The sequence below is a fragment of the Delphinapterus leucas genome, chromosome 3 (genome assembly GCF_059928025.1).
Source record: "Delphinapterus leucas isolate spDelLeu-1000000601 "Yukka" chromosome 3, BTC_Dleu_Yukka2, whole genome shotgun sequence".
In the NCBI taxonomy this organism is placed as follows: domain Eukaryota; kingdom Metazoa; phylum Chordata; class Mammalia; order Artiodactyla; family Monodontidae; genus Delphinapterus; species Delphinapterus leucas.
In genome coordinates this window covers 141,621,465-141,641,967 of record NC_143131.1, presented here as the reverse complement: position 1 = coordinate 141,641,967, position 20,503 = coordinate 141,621,465, and positions in this window count along the sequence as shown.

Sequence of the window (20,503 nt, the reverse complement as noted above, 5' to 3'; positions counted from 1 at the left end):
AGAAGACAGTGAATGGGCTTCCTGAATAATTTTTAAAAAAGTGAAGCCCTGGTAATTTAAAATTAAGAAATGCTTAAAAGTTGTCATGTGTATTTTAACCTAAAAATATGGTTTTCAGTAACTTATGAATGAATACAACTGATGCTCCAAGATGTGGCACATCTACAATGGCTTCCAGCCCCTGCATGGCACTTTCCTGTGCCTTGGGTCATGGTGAAGGCAGTTTCTCTGTTGGGGGCAAGTGTGAAGTGCAGCCAAAACTTTGGTTGGGGAATATGTGGAATCTACAAGGAAAGCATGCAAAGACCACTTTGTCTCTGTGTCTCTCAGTCTCATTTTCACATTATTTATTCTACGTGCCTTTGTTATGGTCTCCACAACTGTCAAGTCATCAAATACCTTGAAAAGAAAAAGGCAGGCCACTGCTCCTGCTGTTTTTCTAGCTATGTCAGTTATCCCAGTAAGTCATTTAGACAAAGAGACATTTGGGTTGAAGTGTTTTCTCAACATTCAAGTCTACCCAGAACCTGGGAATATGACCTTATTTGAAAATAGGATCTTTGAAGATGTACCTACGATGAGATCCTACTGGATTAGGGTGGACCCTACATCCAATGACTGATGTATAAGAAAGCAGAGGACATGCAGAGAGAGACACAGAGGAGACAGAGCCTCAGAGAAGATGATGTAAGGACAGAGGTAGCGACTGGAGTGATGCATCTATTGAATACAAGCCAAGGTATACCAAGGACTGCTGGGAGCTACCAGAAGAAAGGAAAAGCAAGGAAGGATTCTTGCCTAGAGCCTTCAGAGAGAATACGGCCCTGCTGACAGTTTAATTATAGACTGCTAGTCTCCAGAACAGTGAGAGAATATATTTCTGTTGTTTTAAGCCACCCAGTTTGTGACAACTGGTTAATTTGTTAAGGGCTATGCTATTAGTGGGTTATTTTAGCTTTATTTTAAACCAATCTTAAAGACCAACGTCTTGAAGTGGGCTCAGGCAGATGCCATTAAAAAAATTAAGACACTCAAAGATGTTAAAAAATAAAGAAATGACAGAATATTTCAAAAAGTAGTGGTTTTTGAATATTTTATTTAACAGACTAAGTATATTTGTATCTAACAATGTATATGTATTTGTAAAACTGCATTTAAAAATAACAATACTCCTAAATATGAAGTTCTAAAGAATATTGGCTGCAGGTTAAATAATCCTCTGGCGGTGGGCCTCTAGTTCCATCTACTCTCATTCCCCATGGACCTGTCAAAGGCCTTTCTCCCTAAGTCAAGGTCAGAATCAAAGTGTGGTCGCTCTTTGTGCTCACTTCTCTCCTTATTAGAACCATGCTCCCAGTTGAGACTGGATAAGAAAGAGGAAACTTGGCTACTATTTATATGTATAGAGCTAGCTCATTTTTCTAGGTCACCTTACAGAACTGGAACCTTAGTTGGCAAGTAGAGGTCAAGCCAAAGTGACCTTGAACAGGGTTTTTTTTTTTTTTTTTAATGACTCAACTTGATCAAACACCAAAAATCTGTTTTGGTGCCCAAAATGGACAGCGATGTTTTCCCAGGATGAAAATGTGTTTTTAGCCAACAGCCGAATGGGAACCTGCATTAGCAGATAAAGTACTAATCATTTTAACTCTAGGACAGCTGTTCTTGTCAAAGACATATTCCTAAATACACAGAGTTCAGTGGTGGACTCAGTCTATTCCTATGAGGAAACCAATCACAGGAGATCATTCAGGAAAACTTGCAGTGTCTGGTGGAGGGAGCTCCAGGCCTCTGCCTACCTGTGAAGTGAATCATTCGTTATCCCCTGAGAAGGTAGAATCTTCAGCTCAGGGCAGGGGTCAATAGCAGCACCGTGTGATGGTGGCACACGTTTATGGCTCTATGCACTCTCTACACCTGGTCTATGAATAAAAAGACAGAGCTACCTCAGCATTATCATTCCCTTGACCTTCATGAATGGAGAGTCCCAGCAGGGGAAAAAAAAACAGCAGGGGAAGAAAAGGGAAAATTAAAATGTTAAAAAACTGTATTTTAGCTCGTTTGTGACCTTTTAAAAAAAATTAGACTTGAGAATATTAGGCTGAAGTGGATACAACAAAGTCTGTAAAGTCATAGATGTTTTTTCTTTTTTCTTTTTTCTGAATGGCTTTCTACCAAAATCTTAAATAATAAGCAGACCCTGCATGTTTCTCGCTGGCTGACAGCCAGAGAAAATTCAGAATTTCGATCAGTGCCTAACTCTTGAAAGAAATTTGCCTTGAATTTCAGAGCGTTCCTCTCTCCTATAAGCTATTTGCGGGGGGTGTCAAAGAGTCAGTTCCTATTAATAAGAAATGCAAAATGCTGCAGATCGAAAGTTATGCAATGATATTCTTCTCCCTTAAACTTCCGTGTTAGTTGGTTTGCTAAGTGAATTCAGCATGACAAGCAAACATTTAAAGCCACCAGTGTTATCATAAGAATACTTCAAGAAAATCTGTGTTAGAAATCATGGCAAGTGTCAATACATTCCAACAACCTAGAGCATTCAAATTTAAAACCCCAAATCCAATTGCTGTTAGAGCCATGTGCCGAAGCCTGAAGACAGACTGCTGCCCTGTACAGGATGAAAGGATTTTACTGTCCCTAAGAAAAGGAGCCCTTAGGTTTCCTAGGTGTCTTCATCCTTGACAACATACAAACAAGCAAACAAATCCACCCAGGATTTTATAGCAATTAAGTATCCACCTGCTCTAAACAAAATGATCTTTCTACTTGGTGTAGTGGGAGAGGGTCAATATAGCTTTTTTTAAAAATTTTTTTCACTTTCTTTGACATCTTTTGGTAATCAACTTTTTTTTTAAACATCTTTTTTGGAGTATAATTGCTTTACAATGGTGTGTTAGTTTCTGCTTTATAACAAAGTGAATCAGCTATACGTATACATATATCCCCATATCCCCTCCCTCTTGCGTCTCCCTCCCCCCTCCCTATTGGGTAATCAACGTTCGACTCATGCTGCTTCCTTTAATTCTCAAACATTTTATTATCTCTCTTTACTGTCTAAAGAGTATTTTATGAGGTTGCTGGTATTTTTAAATGACCATTTAATTTCTATCTTTTTTATAGACTGGATAATCACAAACAAATCTATTTAACCTCTAGGCTTAAACTCAGGGTAAGGGTATTTTAAAATAATATTTTTGGATGCTGTTCTGACCACACATAAGAAACACCATTAAAGCTCAGTCAGAATTAATATGGAGATTAGCAAGTGTCAGAAGTTATTTTGTGGAAGCTGCAGAATATGTTTGCAATCTGATTTTGTGGCATATCTAGTACAAATGAGAAAGAACCTCAGTGGCTTTTGCAGAATCCCATTTTCTTAATAGGAAATTGATGAATGACAGCATCTGGCAAGAAGAAAAAAGCATATGGTCTAACTAACTGTTTCTAAAGAGGTTAAAAATGGCTTTGGAATTTCTCTGGTTGCCGTTATGATTGACAGACCATCAAATAAATCATTCACTTCTCTTTCCCCCTCCATCGGTCCCATGTACTGACAAAGGCACAGGGGGAAATTGGCAGTGTGGTGCATGAGAAATTAGACATGCAATGCCCATTAACATAAATGGATTTTTTTGCACCTAATTCCCTATTCACCATGCAAAAATCTACCCGCAGGACATATAGTATGCATGTTTTCTTGTTCTTTCTATTTATAATTTTTAATTATTAATTTCATATATAATTGGTTTCTTTACAGAATGAAATGCCTAGTAGGTTATCTAAAACACTGTTTCGGAGTCTTGGGGCTTGATGCTGCAAAAAGATGGGTTGATACCAAAGGACGTTATGGTATGTAAGGCAAACAATGAAAATTAGGCTGAGAGGTCTTGAATGAAGTTAGGCTAATTAAATAATTCTCAGTGTTTAAATTCTTGCTACCTTCTCCAGAGTATACTGCCAATCATGTCATCTTGGGGGATTGCACTGCTTTGCCCTCACCTCCAGGCTCACTTAATACATGTAACCCTCAAATAATTTATCAAATATTTTCACTATAAAAATGAAAACTGTTTTGGTGTTTTCAACTCACTTCATTTCTCTCTCTCTTTTCCGAGTCAGTTTAAATATTCCTAAGAGAACCGTGAGTTCTGAAAGGAGGAAGCTTGTCTAGTCTAATCATTACATGTTCTAGAATTCCTCCACCCCCTTTCCTCATTTACTCAGTTTTGGCCCAGGTTTTGCTTCTGTACCTCCAGTAACCAGGGACTTATCACTTTGTCATGGGACAGTTCCATCATGGTGGCTGACCTCCAAGACGGCCCCCAATGATCCTCGCCTCTTGGTATGTGTGTTCTTGCCTAGTAGTCTCCACCTCCTGGCACTGAATAAGGCTTACCTAGTAACATACAGGATACTGTGGAAGTGATGAGATTTGACTTCTAAGGCTGAGTCATAAAAAATAGTACAGTTTCTGACTTGCTATCTCTTGGATCAATAGCTCTTTGGAAAGCCAGCTTCCAAGACATGAGAACACTCAAACAGCTCTGAGGAGAGGCCCACATGTGGGGAAGCACCTGTGAAGAGATACTGAAGCCTCCTGTCAACAACCAGTAGCCACTCGCCAGTCATGTGAGCTGACAGCTTTGGGGGTTGGTCATCCATCCTTGCTTAAGCCCTCAGATAACTACAGCCTTGGCCAACAACTTGACTACAATTTTGTGAGATTTCAAGCCAGAACTACCCAGCTAAGCTACTCCCAACTCCCCGACCCACAGAAATTGTTGATAACAAATGTTTATTATTGTTTTAAGCTATTAAGTTTGAGATCATTTTTATAGAGAATATGTATTAATAGATGGCTGACACAGATTGCACTTTGTTATTCCTCACTCACCCACGGAAGACTTAAGAAATCAATGAAATTCCCTTTTCATATGATGGCAAATTCCAGATGATAGTAAATCTTTCTGTTTCTTGTCAGGTAAAACATTCTGAATCCCTTCAGGTCTTTGGTCTTCTGCTCTGTTTTCTCAATCTAGAACTTCTTTCTGGGTTATCCCACCCACAAGCCTCCAGCCTTTATTATACTGAGGTCCCTTACACTGTACACAGGTATTTCTGACTGCCTCTTGCTCAGGTCTTTCTAATGGCCTAAAAGTACCTCAAAATCACAGGATCAGAATTAAACACCTTATTTATCATCTGCATCCAAATCTTCTCTCTGAAGGGTTTGGTATATCTTGCCTAAGAACACTGCTGGCCACTCAAATTTCCAAAGCATAAATGCAACATATCTTACGCTCCTCTTATAACACAGAATTCTGAACACATCATTCCCTTGCTTAAGGTTGCTTTGGAACTCTCTACTGCCTTCAGGATAGAATTAATCTAAAAGCATAAGCACAGCGACCAAAGACTTTATAATCTGGTCAGTACCTACTTTTCTAGCCTTTTCTATCACTTTCCATAACTCAGTCAAAATGAACTATCTACTAGCTGTTTCTCATTCTAGGACCTTTGCACATACTTTTCTCTTTGCTTTGACTGGCTTTTTCTCACACTAACTCCCTACGCCCCGGACATTTCTACCATCTAAAAGAGAAGGTATGTTGACTCTAAAACCTTCCTTAAAGTCAAGCCTTCCCTGCTTCTCTCTGCCTTGCATCATTTCCTCTGTATAACTCTTTAGACATCTTATCATGTTTTATATTGTGTTTGTTCATGCAGGTATACTCTACCAATCTCTGGTTTTCTAGAGAGTGCCTGTCTTATTACTATTTCAATTTATTTAAATATTAATGCAGCTATTTAGAAGTATGTATTGAGTAATTATTTTATTGTATGTCAGTGACTATTGTAGACGCTGGGCATACAGCAGTTAACAAGACAGACAAAATTCCTGTCCTCAAGAAGCATACATCTTAGTGAAAGGCATAGAGAGCAAACAAGTATACTTGCAAATATATAGAATATCAGATGGTAAGAAGGAGAATAAAGCAGGATAATGACTTTAGGACAATAAAATAAAACAGGATAATGAGTTTAGGGAGTATGCATGTTAGTGCAGGTGGGATGTTGGAATGTTATATATGGTGAACAGGGAAGGCCTCTATAATAAAGTGACTTTTGAAGGAAAAGAGAGGACCAAGCTCTTTGATATCTGGGGCAAAAGTATCCTAAGCAGATGAAAGAAGTATGAGAGCCCTAAGGCTGGAGAATACTTGAAGTGCTCAAGGAATTGCCAGGAGCCCTTGTATGGCTGGGGCAGAGCGGGAGAGAGGCAAGAAAGAGCAGAAGGTCAGAGAGGCATCATGGCTAGGGCCCTGTAGCCATGGTATGACATCTTGACATTTAAGCTGTGTAAGGTGAAAGTTAAAAGAAAGTTTTGCACAGAGAAGTGTGAAAAATAGTGTAGGGGCATGGGTGAAGTCTTACCACTTTCAATAGGTTTCCTAAGCAACTGACCCATCAAGGTGCTCATAAATATCAATTAAATAATTATTAAGGCCATTGGGCCAATCTAAACACCACTTCTTTTCTATGGGCATGAGATAAGTTTAGCATAGTATACAGATGGCTTTTAAAGTTTTGGTTTCTTATATTGCTAATTTTTAAAATATTTTTTAAAGTTGTTGTAAAACAAATACTTGACTGACAAAGATGGGGTCGCATTGTATGTATTGCTCTCTGATAGTCCTTCTCAGTATGTAGTGTTTACAGAGAGGATTCTAGAGAATGGATATCCCATAAACTAGTGAATTACCCTCTAATCTATTAAGATTGTATATGCTTCTAACCTTTTGTGTTTTTATTTTTTTTCTGTAAGCTGCATGTTCACATCCATTGCCTAATTTTTCTATTGGTTTGTATTTTTCTAACTGGAGCTAATTTATGAATTTAGATATTAATCTTTTGTCTATCAAATGTTTTACAAATACGTTCAGTGTGTTTCTCACCTTGTAATGTTCTTTATACTGTACTCCATCATATGTAAGTTTAGAAATCTATATAATCAGAGTGACGTCAGTAAAAATAGCAGTGCAGGAAGCTCCATCCCTCCAGAGAAAGACCAAAAAAATCAAGCCAAAAGTTTCTGTTAGGAACTCAACTGAGACCTCTGTAAAGAATTCAAAAGTGTACAGCAACCAAGTGAATCCCTAATCAAGAAAATGGCAAATAAAAATTGGCAGAAAAGTTTGGTGGCATTTTTATTGGGTCTTGCCTTACCTCCTTCTCTGGCTCGGTGGTGGTATTAAAGATGGCAGCCAATATTCCCAGTGTGGAACCCCGTCTCTGATCCCAGGAGAAGAGAGCAGACCATATATACAAAGAATTGTGTTTGTTGCAGATGTCTGGAGACTGCTTGAAGGACTGGTACAAGCAGCTTGATTTTGTGTCACCTAAATCAAAACTCACTCAGGGCAGCAAAGCAGCAATCTTTGAAAATTTGTAAGGCAAATGAAACAACCCACAGCCACCTGAATGAAGCAAAAGACTGACTGAGCTATACAACAGAGCACTGAAAACCTGGGAGGAAAATCTGGGAAGAGAGGTTTTTTTTTGAGAAATTACAGTATTTGATAGCCTCCTGTGTATACTTTGGAATTTAAAAAGCCATTCACATCCACTGGATAGGATATATGCTCAGAAAAGACCTGAGAACACCCTAAACTTTCACCTCTACTGAATATCTAGACTCAACACAAGCTGGAGGGGAAGGTCATGACAGAGTTGTCCATGGCATGGTTAAACATTAAAGGAGTGCCCCAGCACAGATACACAACCTGCAAAGACTAGGAAACTTTTCCCTGTCTTTTTATTCTCTCCCTCTCTTTCTCTCTCTCAACTTCTGCCCTCCAAGTACATAGGTCAAAACCTACCTGGCTACGAGCAAAAGGAATGCAGGTTTCATATAAAGAATACAGTTTTTACAAAATGTGTTATAGATTATAGACAAGGGATACTTACTTAACAAAATATTTTAGAAAAGTCATTAAACTAAAAGATACAGCCTATAGCTGTAAAAAAAAAAACAAAAACAAATGGTGAGGATGGGGAAGAATGTGATTTCCAGAGTTACTACATTATAATATTCACAATGCTCAGTTTTCAGCAAAAAAATAAAAAGTAAAAGAAAACAGGAGAATAAAGTATGAACAGAGAATACCAATAAGAGATTAAAAATTATAAAATGGAACTAAATAGAAATTCTGAAAACCAAAATAATCAAAATGAAAAAAATCACTACAGGGTTTCAAATAGCAGATTTGATCAGGCCAAATACAGAATCTGCAAAGCTGAAGGTAGGTCAATTGAAGTTATCCAGTCCAAGGAGCAGAAAGATAAATGAAAGAACAAAAATGAACAAAGCCTAAGAGACCTATGAGACACTATTAAGAAAACTATAGCATACTTAAAATGGGGATCCCAGAAGGAGAGGAAAAAGAGATAGAAAGACTGAAAGAATAATGGCCCCAAATCCCCCAAATTAGAGAAAAGCACAATTCTACACATTCAAGAAGCTCAATGAGCTCCAAGAAGGATAAATGCAGAGATCCACATGGACACACATTATAGTCAATCTGTTGAAAGCCAAGGCCAAAAAAAAAAAAAAAAAAAAAAGATCTTGAAAGCAGTAAGAGAGAAGCAGCTCATCATGTACAAGGTATCCTCAATAAAATTAATAGCAGATTTCTCATCAGAAGCCATGGAGGCCAGAGGGAATACAATATTTTTTTAATGAAAAAAACAAAAAAATAACTGTTAGCCAATAATACTATATCCAGCAAAACTATCTTTCAAAGAAAGAAGAAGAAATGAAAACACTCCCAGGTAAAGAAAAGTTGAAAGAGTATCATTGGTAGTAAAACTGCCCTACAAGAAATGCTAAAATGAATCCTTCGGGCTGAAATGAAAGGACACTAGACAGTAACTCAAAGCCATAAGAAATAAAGAACTCTGAAAAAGGTAACTACAAAGAAGCTAAACTTCCTAGAAAAATGGCTAGACTAGATGATCATAAAGATATTTAACATATTATGATTCTAATAATTCCTCATTCTCCCCAAGTAAGTCCATGCACCCTGTGACAGAGAGAATCAATTTCATTATGTTGTTTATCCAGGTAAGTATAAAAAGAGGGAACTTCTATGTTTTATACCCAAGAATTAGCTACTTTTCAAATTCCTTATTACTGTGAATATAATTATATTTGAACAAATAGGATAAATATAAAAGTAGTCTCTGTATGAGGTGGCTGAATAATATACTGAATTCAGTGTAAGCACTGTAAATGTACACTTTGTTAAAATTATAAATCATATAATGGAAAATATATAGCTAAATTTATTACTTTTTCTTTAATAGTCTCTATATTTTGCATAAGGTAGTCTTTCTTATGCCAAAATTGTATAAATATTATCCCAATTTTTCTTCTAGTATGTTCATAGTTTCCTATGTTTAGTTTTCATAAGGAGTTTGGTTTTATATCTTGTGAATGAGCAATTGAACATTTTTTCCAAAACACAGCTATTTAACCAACGCTATTTATTGAAGAACTCACCATTCCCTTTTCTTGCAAGGTGAAGTGATTTAAAATGTTACACTGATTATATGGTAGATTTTCAAAATTATACATGTCTAACGCTCTAGTCTGCCATTGTTAACTATTGTCTGTTATCATGCCAGGTCAGAGATGTTTTAATTATGACAGCTTTTATAGTATGTTTTCCTATCTTAATACCAAGTTTCCCCATTTTCTTCTTGGTTGTTTTCAATTCTTGAACATTTTTTTTTTGGATAAATTCTAAAATCATCTTCTCAAGTTCCACTTACATACTGATAGAGTTGGGATATAGGTTGAGACTACTGAATTTATAGATTCATATTAATACTGACTCTTCATATCCAGAGATATAATGCCCTTTCATTTATTTAAAGTGTAGTAGTACAGAATGCAAGCTGTCTTTTTATTCCTATATGATTTGGGGATATTTACTTAACCACTCTGTGGGGTGAGTATTCAACAATTTAATCCATATAAATCTTTTAGAAAAATGGATAGCACATTGCAAACACCCTGTTAAAGTCCTTTTAAATTTTCCTTTAGAATAAAGATATGTAATATTTGTTTAAAGAAAATAGGGGGGGAAAAGTCAAGCTAGTGACCAATTATTTCCTCCAGTAAGCACCTAAATGTCAACTTGTGGAATGGTGCTGACAGGTGCCCTGTTTTCTAGGCTTTGGTTGCATGTGATGTAGGAGCAACAGGTGTGCTCATACATCAGCTAGGTCTGCATTTGAGCTGCATTCCAGCTACGGGTCTTCATTAAGTCAACTAACCCCCTTTCTAATAATATCTACCTTTCAAGGTTTACTAGATTTAAAAATATCATCAAAGCATAATAATTATATAGATGAAGAACTTAGCATATGCTCGACACTTTAGACATTATCATTTATTATCCCAACAACCCAAACTGTTAATATCCCCAATTTTACAATTTTACTGAGGCACAGAGAGGTTAGGAGACCATCTTTACATTATAAAACTAGCCATTACTCTCAACCACCATGCTATGAAGCATTTCATTTTTCCACAGAAACAAGTGCTTAACAAGTGACAGATCTTTGTTTGTTTGTTTTTATTGTTATTTTTTTATTATTGGGGTATGACCTCAAACCTGAGAGAAATGAAATACATACCAAAGAGTAATAAACCTGAATGAAGGGGAACCCTGTTTTCTGTCTCTGGCCATGTACGTACACACCAGAGTGCTGTGTCCTTTTGACTGATTTCCTGGCTAAGAAACCAGTAACTGGGTAAATGCACAAGGTGGGTAATTGTTAACTCAGTGGACTTTTGAACTCTGGTGCTGTGATCTCTGTCTTTAAGACACACTTATGACTATAGCCAGTAGATACCAGTACGTTTAGTCTATGACAGTATCCATTAATGAGTTTGAAAAACTCCATTGAAAAAAATAATCCAACTCTACAATATAGGTCTGTTACATAGTTGGATATTTTTAGTTTTCTGTTGCCATAGTAGCTATACGTGGAAGCAAGGATATGAACTGAGATATTAGTGCTATGATCTACCATAAATGTAAGATTTGATTACACTTAGCATTATATCAACTTTCAACATTACTAGTTTTGCTAGTGGTCTTAGAATTACACTCATTAAAAATAAAGCAACACAATTTGTCATATTGACCTCTAACAGTACCTAATTTATTCCTCATGAAAAAGCACCAGATTGACACCTGATAATGGTGAAGTCATTGTCTTTATGTAATAGAGCAAGGCTATGGATGCTTAATGCCAAGTATGCCAATGAAATCAGAGAAATTCATTCAATTATCTGAATGTCAGAATGTCAGGTCAACAAAATCTTAAGACATGCAATAAATGTTTACCATTTTGTCTTGATACATGCACATCATTTAGACATGTATCTGAGACCAGGAACTGTTCAAAATGAAATCCAAAACCTTTAAATGACTCTGAAAATACTGCTCAATTTGATTCTAATTTGGACTAAGGGCAATTTTATTAGAGGCTATGCTTACAGACACACTCAAATTTGGGAATGCAGAGTTGAAATCACTCAAAACTTGGTGACTGAAATATTTTAAATCTTAAAAGAAAAAGAAAGCAACCCCTAAGAAGTAAAGAAAAAAAGATCTTCCACTAAGATATACATTATACAAAATAAGGGTAATCACTCAGTATTTCTGGCCTGAAAAGTGAAGCACTGTTGAACACTAATAGACCCCTTTTACATATAAACTTGGGATTTCTGGTCTGAAAAATCAAAGCTTCAGAAAATGTAAATCTATTTTTAAAAAATATAACATAAGGGTCTTTTGTTTGAAATAACACTCTCTTTCTAAAAGCTAAGAGAATTGGACTGATATATTATGCCTTACCGACTTGAAATACCAGAGGCAAATTCTAAAGTTTTTCTTTTGTCTGAAAGATTATGTGCTTATAAAAAATATATATATATAATCTTAGGCAACTATAAACCAAAGTGACTAGAATGGAATACTCTATTCCAGATACTACAGTTTGCATTTGTTCAATCATGTCATTAATTTATAATATTTTAAGTATTTTCTATTCATTTCTTAATGTACCTGGCATCTTATTTCTGGCTTTAACTGCTGACATGGACTGGGCATCAAGTGCAAAGAGCTCTCTCTAGACAGAATGACTCCTAAATATTTTTCCTCAAAGGAGCTATCAAAATCAGAGCCTATCAGAGAAGAGAAGGGTTTTGAGACTATTTTGGCCAATATCCATTATTTTTTCACATTATTCTAGGTTATATTTCACGTACTATCCAATTCCCTTAAGTGCTTACATCCACTTGGAATTTTCCCAGAATTCCAAGTTTCTATCAACCAAAATAATTTGGTAGAGTACGCCAACATCACTTGTTAGCTTTCCTTGGCCTCTTTCAAGAAAGCAATGACTAATGAAAAGAAAACTACTTCCTAGCTCCTCACTGTCCCATGCCTGACTCCTCCCCCACTTCTCCAGGACTTATTCAATCCAAATAATTGTATTTTTTAATATTTGGAGAAAATATCAGAAATTTCTTTATGCTTGAGAACTAACCTAACTAGCCACTGCTCATCTACACCTCTGAAAATTTCACACAGATTACAGACACATTTGAAGGCATGAGCCTTCAAAAGCATATTGAGAGAGATTCATGGTTCATTTTACCTTTTTTTCCCCAAAATGTGAGTCTGATAATCATTCACAGCAGCTAGTATGCATTATTTTTCATCAAATATCACCATATTTAGAGGTTAAGTGTATAGATTTTAGATCATCAGAAAGCTTCTCTTTGAATCCTGAATCTGCCACCTGTTTGGACAAATTATTTAACTTCCCTAAGCCTCAGTTTTCTTATTTGCAAAGGAAAAATACCAGCCTATAAGGTTGATAGGAAAATTAAATGACATAACCTATGGACAGAATTTAACATCTGGAACATAGCTATAAATGTTAGTTACTACTCTTATCATTTCCAAAAATGTCAAGCAAAAATCTCACTAATGTCAATATATGAAAAACTGGATGAATGCGTACACTTGCTCTATAGTTTAGACTTAACTACATAGTTTGGGTCACATGAGAAACATGAGAACATTGTTTCCTTGAAAGCAGGGACAACAGCTCATTGATGCCTACTTCTATCCTTACAGCCCAACCACAGCAGGCTACATACAGTCCCAGATAAAAATCTCACTTGAAATGATACTTTCTCTTTACATATGGAATGAATTCTAAGCTCTTTAATACAGCATTCAAGGCCCTCATTGCCAAGACTGGAAAGCATATGATGTTTGCTTCAGCAGCATCTCAGGTCAACTTCCCAGTTGTATAGCAGCCTGGACATTTGGCAGGTTTGCCTCCACCCCCAACTCCGGACGAGGCCTTTGTTGGCCAGTGTCATTCTACCTCCCTCAACACAGCTTTGACTTAAGGGTGGGAGTGGCAATCAGGTCAATAAGAATGGAATTCCCAAGCTACCCTGCTAGTTTCAGAGATGACTGTGTGATACAAGTCAGCTAAACCAAGACAAAACATTTAACTTTGATCACTGAATTAAGAGGATCTCTCTCTCAGAAGGCAAAAATGAAAAAGCATTGAATCTTGTTGCTCTTGACGATCATTCTCTGACAAAAAAAAAATTTTCCTCATGGGAGCTGATACCCTATGTGGCAGGGAACAGAGATATAAAACTTTTTTGTTGTTGATACTGTTGAATCCGTGAATCAACCCTTACTTACAGTGTACTTAGCCAATACATTACTTTTTAGTTGATTTGAGCATACTTTTACTTGCAAAGTTTCTGAACTCATAAATGAACCAACTAGTTTTCTAGAGTAAGGTGCTTCTAGATCTTTCATAAACATTATGGTCCAGCTATACTTGCTGGCTTGCCAGTCCCAAAGACCTCGCACACATGAATGCCTCTGAATACTTTTTGAAATAGTTCCTTGCATCAAAAATTCTTTCCTCCTTTATTCTACTCATTTTTCCAATTCCAGTCCAAATATACTCCCACTTGCAAATCTTTTCATAAATTTTTGGATTATGCCACAAATGTAATGATTTGTATCTTTCCATCTCCGTTTTGCCCCACTTGCAGATTGTCAGTCACTTATAGGTAGAGTTGATGTCATGTTGGTCTTTATGTCTCACCACTGAACCTAGCACAAGGCTTACATTCAATAACCCTACTGATTTTAATCAAATCAGAAGCTTTGGCTACATATTTAGGGGAAAATATATTAACAGTGGATCTATTTGTTGATAATGATGAATTAACATATTTTGGACATCCATGCTATATGGTTTTACATATTCATAAATTGTATCATTTAATTTTCATCACAGACTTGGAATTCTTATCCCTATTTTACAGATCAGGAAACTGGGACTTAGAAAGATAAGTAACTTGCCTAAAATCACAAAGTATGTGAGTGAAGAGGCCAGAACCAGAATTAAGAATCAAAGTTTGCCATGGGATAAGATAACTAAGTGGGCATATATATACTACAGAAATTCCAGCCCTGGCTGAATTGGTTCATTTAGTCCAAAGATCAGTGTGAAATAATGTTTAGTATTATGCAGTCCTCTGTAGTTTAACAGAGCCTGGTTTAAAGAACTAAAAGTTTAAGGGAGGAAATCGATTAATTTCCCTGAAGGAATTGCCCTAAAAGAAGAATATAGTTTGAACTTCTATCCTACTTTCATTTATTAAACAAATATTTATTCAGTGCCTTTTATGTGGCATGCTATATTCTAGGTGCTTGGAAACACCTCTCTCTCTCTCTCTCTCTCTCTCTCTCTCTCTATATATATATATATATATGTTGGAGAATTTATATATATTCTCCAACATAATTTGGTCAATACAGGGTTGTTGGAGATTTCTCCACACATAAAATGCTATTTCATCCAAAGTTAATAAATTTAAAAATATGAATATAATTTTAAATTTTTGAAGCCTCTTACTATTTGTCTAAAAATATCAATTAAAAGGCAGTTTTATGTAAACTTCTTTGCATTAATTTGAGAGAAGTAATTCGCAGAGGTTAGAGGTAGAATCACTTGCCATTTTTCTTTCCTACTTGCCAGATGGAGTCAATGATAGAGCTATCCATAGAGGGCTTTTTTTTTCAGTCATGTCAACCACAGATTAAGGGAAATTTAAATCTAATAGTCGAAGCAGATGAAGATCTGTAACATCATTTTCATCCTTACCTAGAGAAAGGTCTAAGCTGGTTGCTGCTGTCATACAACCTTTTTTGTTTTTTCCTAAGATTTCTAAGAAGGGTGAGAAAAAAACTGACATCTCAAATTCTCTTTCCTCAGAGAATTTATCATTGAATCCTCTTCTGACTATCAGGCTCAAAGTTACAAGGAAAGGATTAATAAATGCAAAATTTAGGATATAATTAAATTTTACATGGAGGAAGGGGAATTGAAGAGGAAACATATTTAAGTCTTGAAATATAAGGTTGGTAGACACATTTTATCAATCCAAGTTTTTGAGAAAAAAGTCCCCCAAAATATTAGTTTATCATCAACAGGGTTTTTCTTTTTTTTTTTTTTTACCCTTTCTTTTAGCTTGTAACAGGAGTGTTAAGCTTTTATTTTGAATGATTCTGATGGCAAAGCAGCCTTTTGATATAATAATTTCCTCTGGAAAGATGCCACTTACTTAACAAGGGTCACAGTGTGATAAGGGAAAGCAGAAGGCAGGTCTAACCAGAAAATAGATGCCAGTCACACACTGCAGTTGAGCTTTATATGCACGGATTTAAAACTGAACAAAATTGGTATCTCTCAAAACTAGATTTGTGGCAGCAATTTCCTTCCAATAAAAGCCCAAGGTCTGATTTTCTTCTTTTGATGACGATATGCTAGATACTGTAGACTTATTGGTCACATCTAAATAGTATTTCCCAGAGGCACACATTATCAAACAACCTTAACATTCTATCTTCATGCCTAAATGCACCATTTTCTTGAATAAAATTTCATTCACGGTGTAATGAACTAATTCTTAAGGGAATGGCCATGGAATTTAAAATGAAAAAAAATAGAAAGATTGCAAAATCAGTGTTGGTGAGATGGCAGAGACACGGGGGTTCTGAGAGGCAGCTCAAATGATTTTAACTAGAGTACAATATTTGGAGGACAAGTTTTTAACACACATCAAAAATCTTTAAAAGAAGTTGATCTTTGATCTAACAAACTCATTTCTAGGAATGTATCCTAAAGACAGAAATCAGAAAAGCACTCAGACTTATATATATTTCCATCCACTGGAATACTACACAGTAGTGATGACAAATCAACTACTGCTACGTACCTGAGCATGGATCAATCTTGGACATACTACTCTGAGAAAAAAACAAGTCATAGAAGACTACATACAGGATTATTCATTTTTTTAAATAAAACTCAAAAGCAGACAAAACCAAACAATAGGGATAGCTAGATGACAAAATTATAAATGAAAGTGAAAAATCATTAAAAACAATATTGAGGGCTTCCCTGGTGGCGCAGTGGTTGAGAGTCCGATTGCCGATGCAGGGGACGCGGGTTCGTGCCCCGGTCTGGGAAGATCCCACATGACGCGGAGTGGCTGGGACCGTGAGCCATGGCTGCTGAGCCTGAGCATCCGTGGCCTGTGCTCCGCAACGGGAGAGGCCACAACAGTGAGAGGCCCGTGTACAAAAAAAAAAAAAAAAAAAAAATTTGAAAATAATAATTAGATCTTAGGAGAAGGAAAGGTACTCAAAGAAGAAACATCTACAGGGCTAAGACTTAAGACACAAATGTGGAACCACCTGAATTTCTTAAACTTTTGATTCCTCCTCCATATATGTCATCACAGCCCAGATATGAATTATGCGGTCAATAAAGTGGTTTTGAAAACCAACCTTGTTATCTCAAGGTTTCAGGAAAAGATGATCCTCCCCATCAAAACATTCATGGGGAGTACAATTAATTTAAAGATACTCATGAGGAAAATATCAATGATGCTACAAATGTCAGTTCTTCTACAACAGGTTTGCTCTGGTAGCTTGTTACAGGAAGGCTAAGTGGTTAGTAGAATTACTCTTGTTAGAGGTAAAGGGATCAGAGATACATATAAAACATAACATGCAATGGAAGGGGCTATATTGTGGAAACATTTTTAATCCATTGGTAGTATAAACAGTTCTTTTGTCTTTATTGTTCTATACTGCAAATAGAAAAGATCTAGGCAGATTCAAACCTAAAATGTGTTTATGCTTGTTAATATTGTATGTCATCTGAAAGACAGAAATAGATGGAATAAACGCAGAAATATTTAAAATAACATTAAGATCAGGGACTAAGTTTCCATTTTAAACAAGAGATATAAATGAAATGGGAATTTTCAGGACAGTAAAATTAGTTTCAAACAGTCTTAGAAAAAAATATAAAATTTGATTCTAAGACATAAGTGGGAATTTAAAGTGCAAGTAAGTGAAGTTATAACTAGTAACTATTAAGTATAATTCCATAAAAACTCTAAATTATAAGTGTGGTAACTAAAGTGGCAGCAGAACTCATATCAAGAACAAAGAAGGTGAAAAAGGTAACAAAAACTTATACAATGGTGAAAATGTCCATGTAATTTTGGAATGGTATAAGATGAAAAGCTGAAAATAGAACAGGAACAGATAAAAGAAAGTAAATAATGACAAAAAGAAAATGGACTTGAGAAGAGTCACAACTTCAGTGTAGCATGAAATTGAAACATGGCAAAAGGTTAATATGAAATTCTGAAAAGGCAAATGACAAGAGGACAAAAAACCCCAAAATGGTTAAAAACAAGGCAAAGATGAAAAGATTGTGGGTGATTCTGAAGAATTAAGTTAACAATGCACTGGTATAAGTTGAAACACACAAATGAGAACAAATGATTGAACTCTACAAAGAATATGAGTAATGAAAAGCTTCAGGAAGATTTTTTTTTTTTAAACTGAATAAGATGAGATAAACATCTTGCTCAAAAACCAAAAAGAAACACATGGAAACAAATGCTTGCTTTAATGGGTAGGTCAAAGAGCAACAGAGAAATTGCAGAAATGCTTTTGAAAAGATAAAAGGCCAAGAGAAAGCTGAAAGGAACTAGGGGAATAAAAAAGCTTACTGAGAGAAGGAACTGCAGAGAAGGGCACCTTTCTCAATTATTTATTGGCTTTCTGAAGTAACTTGTTATGAGATGCTGGTACAAAGACACTGGTACTAAATAGGAAACAATATAAAACATGATTAAAAAGTTTAAGAATTTTTTTAATATGAGCAATAAACAAGTGCAAAGAGAATCAGATACTAAAGAGAATTCTATGTACACAGAATGCTGAAATATTATTGTGTCACAATTTGAGACAAGTAGAAATTTGGACCAGTCATTGGTCATACCTGATATGTCTACTCAACACTGGATATTTAAAATATAAAATAAAATGAATTGCTGGTACTGTGAGGGATGGGGCATGCTAATATACTTCACAAACCCACTCTAGTACACAGGACTGAACTTTAAACTCCTTTACTGTTATGATTATACTATGAGGCAATATAGAGATAGTAAAATATAGGAAATTTATATAATCTAACATGGACAGCATTTTAAAAATTGGGAAACTAAAGAAACAAACACATGAATAATTTATTTTTATTTGATGAAATATTCACCAAAAAAGCTTTGCTAAATAAGAGGAGAAAATAAACCTGAGAGATATTATAGAGAAAAAAATAGGAAAAAAGCTGAATAGCAAAGCTACCTTTCAAACTTTGCTAAATTTTGTTAAATTCAAAACTTGTTAACAAAGTTGTTAGATTCAAGACAGTTCTTTTAGATATATCTTAGAAAATACTGAAGTCAGTTTGGAAAGTTAACTTTTTGAGATCCTGGAAATCAAACATTCAAAAACTGCCTAAGGAAAGAGCACAAAAGATAGGAAGGAAAAGAAAAGCAGAAGATCAAAAGAAATGTGGTATATTAGTTTGATAATAAGAAAGAGTGATAATGGGCAAGTAAAGGATGGTTTGAAACCATGCCTGAGATGATGTAGGGCTATATCTCTAAGTACACAAGCATCATTTGGAATCATTTTTCACACATTTATATGGCCTGTCTAGAGTTCCTCAATGGGATGAGGTCACCATTTTTACCAAGTATCAAGAGTTGGTAGAAATTGCTAAAAGCCATCTTTGAATTTTACAAGCCTTGAAGAAATCTTTATTAAGTGAACACAGGATTTACCTTCCAAAATTTGCCTGAGGAGTTGAGTCAAACCATATTTTTATTCATTTAATCAGAGCTATTCTCAATGCCCACCAGGTCATTTTGGCACGATGAACTTAGGACAGAGCTGGGACTAGAATCCAAGTGGGCTGACGCTCATTCCAGGCCTTCCTCTGCTTTAACACATATGAAGTCAGGCAATAAGTGTGAAGATCACCCCTTAAGTCCTAAGTCTAGACAACTGTGTATATCAAGAAATGACATTTTAGAAACAGAGGACTCTAATACCTTATTTTTAAGGCATTCATTCTCACATACATTTAATTTGATCCTCATAACAACTTTGTGAGTAGAGAAGATCTTATTATCCCAGTATCTCCAAAGAGGAAATAGGTTTAGGAAGTAAGAAAGCTGTTTGAGTTAATAAAGTACATGGCAGTAAAAACTAAAACCTAGATTTTTTTTTTTCCTAGAACTTCCATACATGCTATCCCCAAATAATGGACTCCCAATATGTACTCATTTCTATCTCTCAAAGCAGCATATTCGATTATTAAACAAAACATTTAACATCTCAGTCTGAATCATTTGCATTTGTAGTATTTTTTTTTTAAATATAAAATTGCCCTAACTAGGTACTTGATTTAGATGTACATTAGTAAGAATTTCATTGAGGGATCTGGAGGTGAACCATTTTTCTTTCTTGGTCAAGAAACTAAAATCTCACGTTGACATAATTATTGAATGCTGGGGCCCCTATTCTCCACACTCAGCTCCAGGTCTTTCCCTCCTCGTGTTGCCATTTGAGTTCTCACTCACACGCTTTACATTTGGTACACATCGCCATGCTCTCGAAAGCAATTTTCTCATAGCACAAAGGATTTCTTAAAATGTTACAGTATAATCTAACAACTTTACACACTGTTTAAGAAATAGAGAAAAGGACAACTTGCTCTCATTTGCTTCTCAAATGTCAAACCCATATACAGTAACACAGTTTTATGGAGTGTAGGGTTTTTTTCCTTCTTCTTGGCATTAGACATTACATTACTTTTCAGTGGCATAAATGGAAAACAAAACCACATTACCTGAAAAATTTTCAGCAATTTTCCAATACTAAACGTTACTGAGTCCATTAGTACTCATATATTGAATTTGTTTTATATGAGGGTT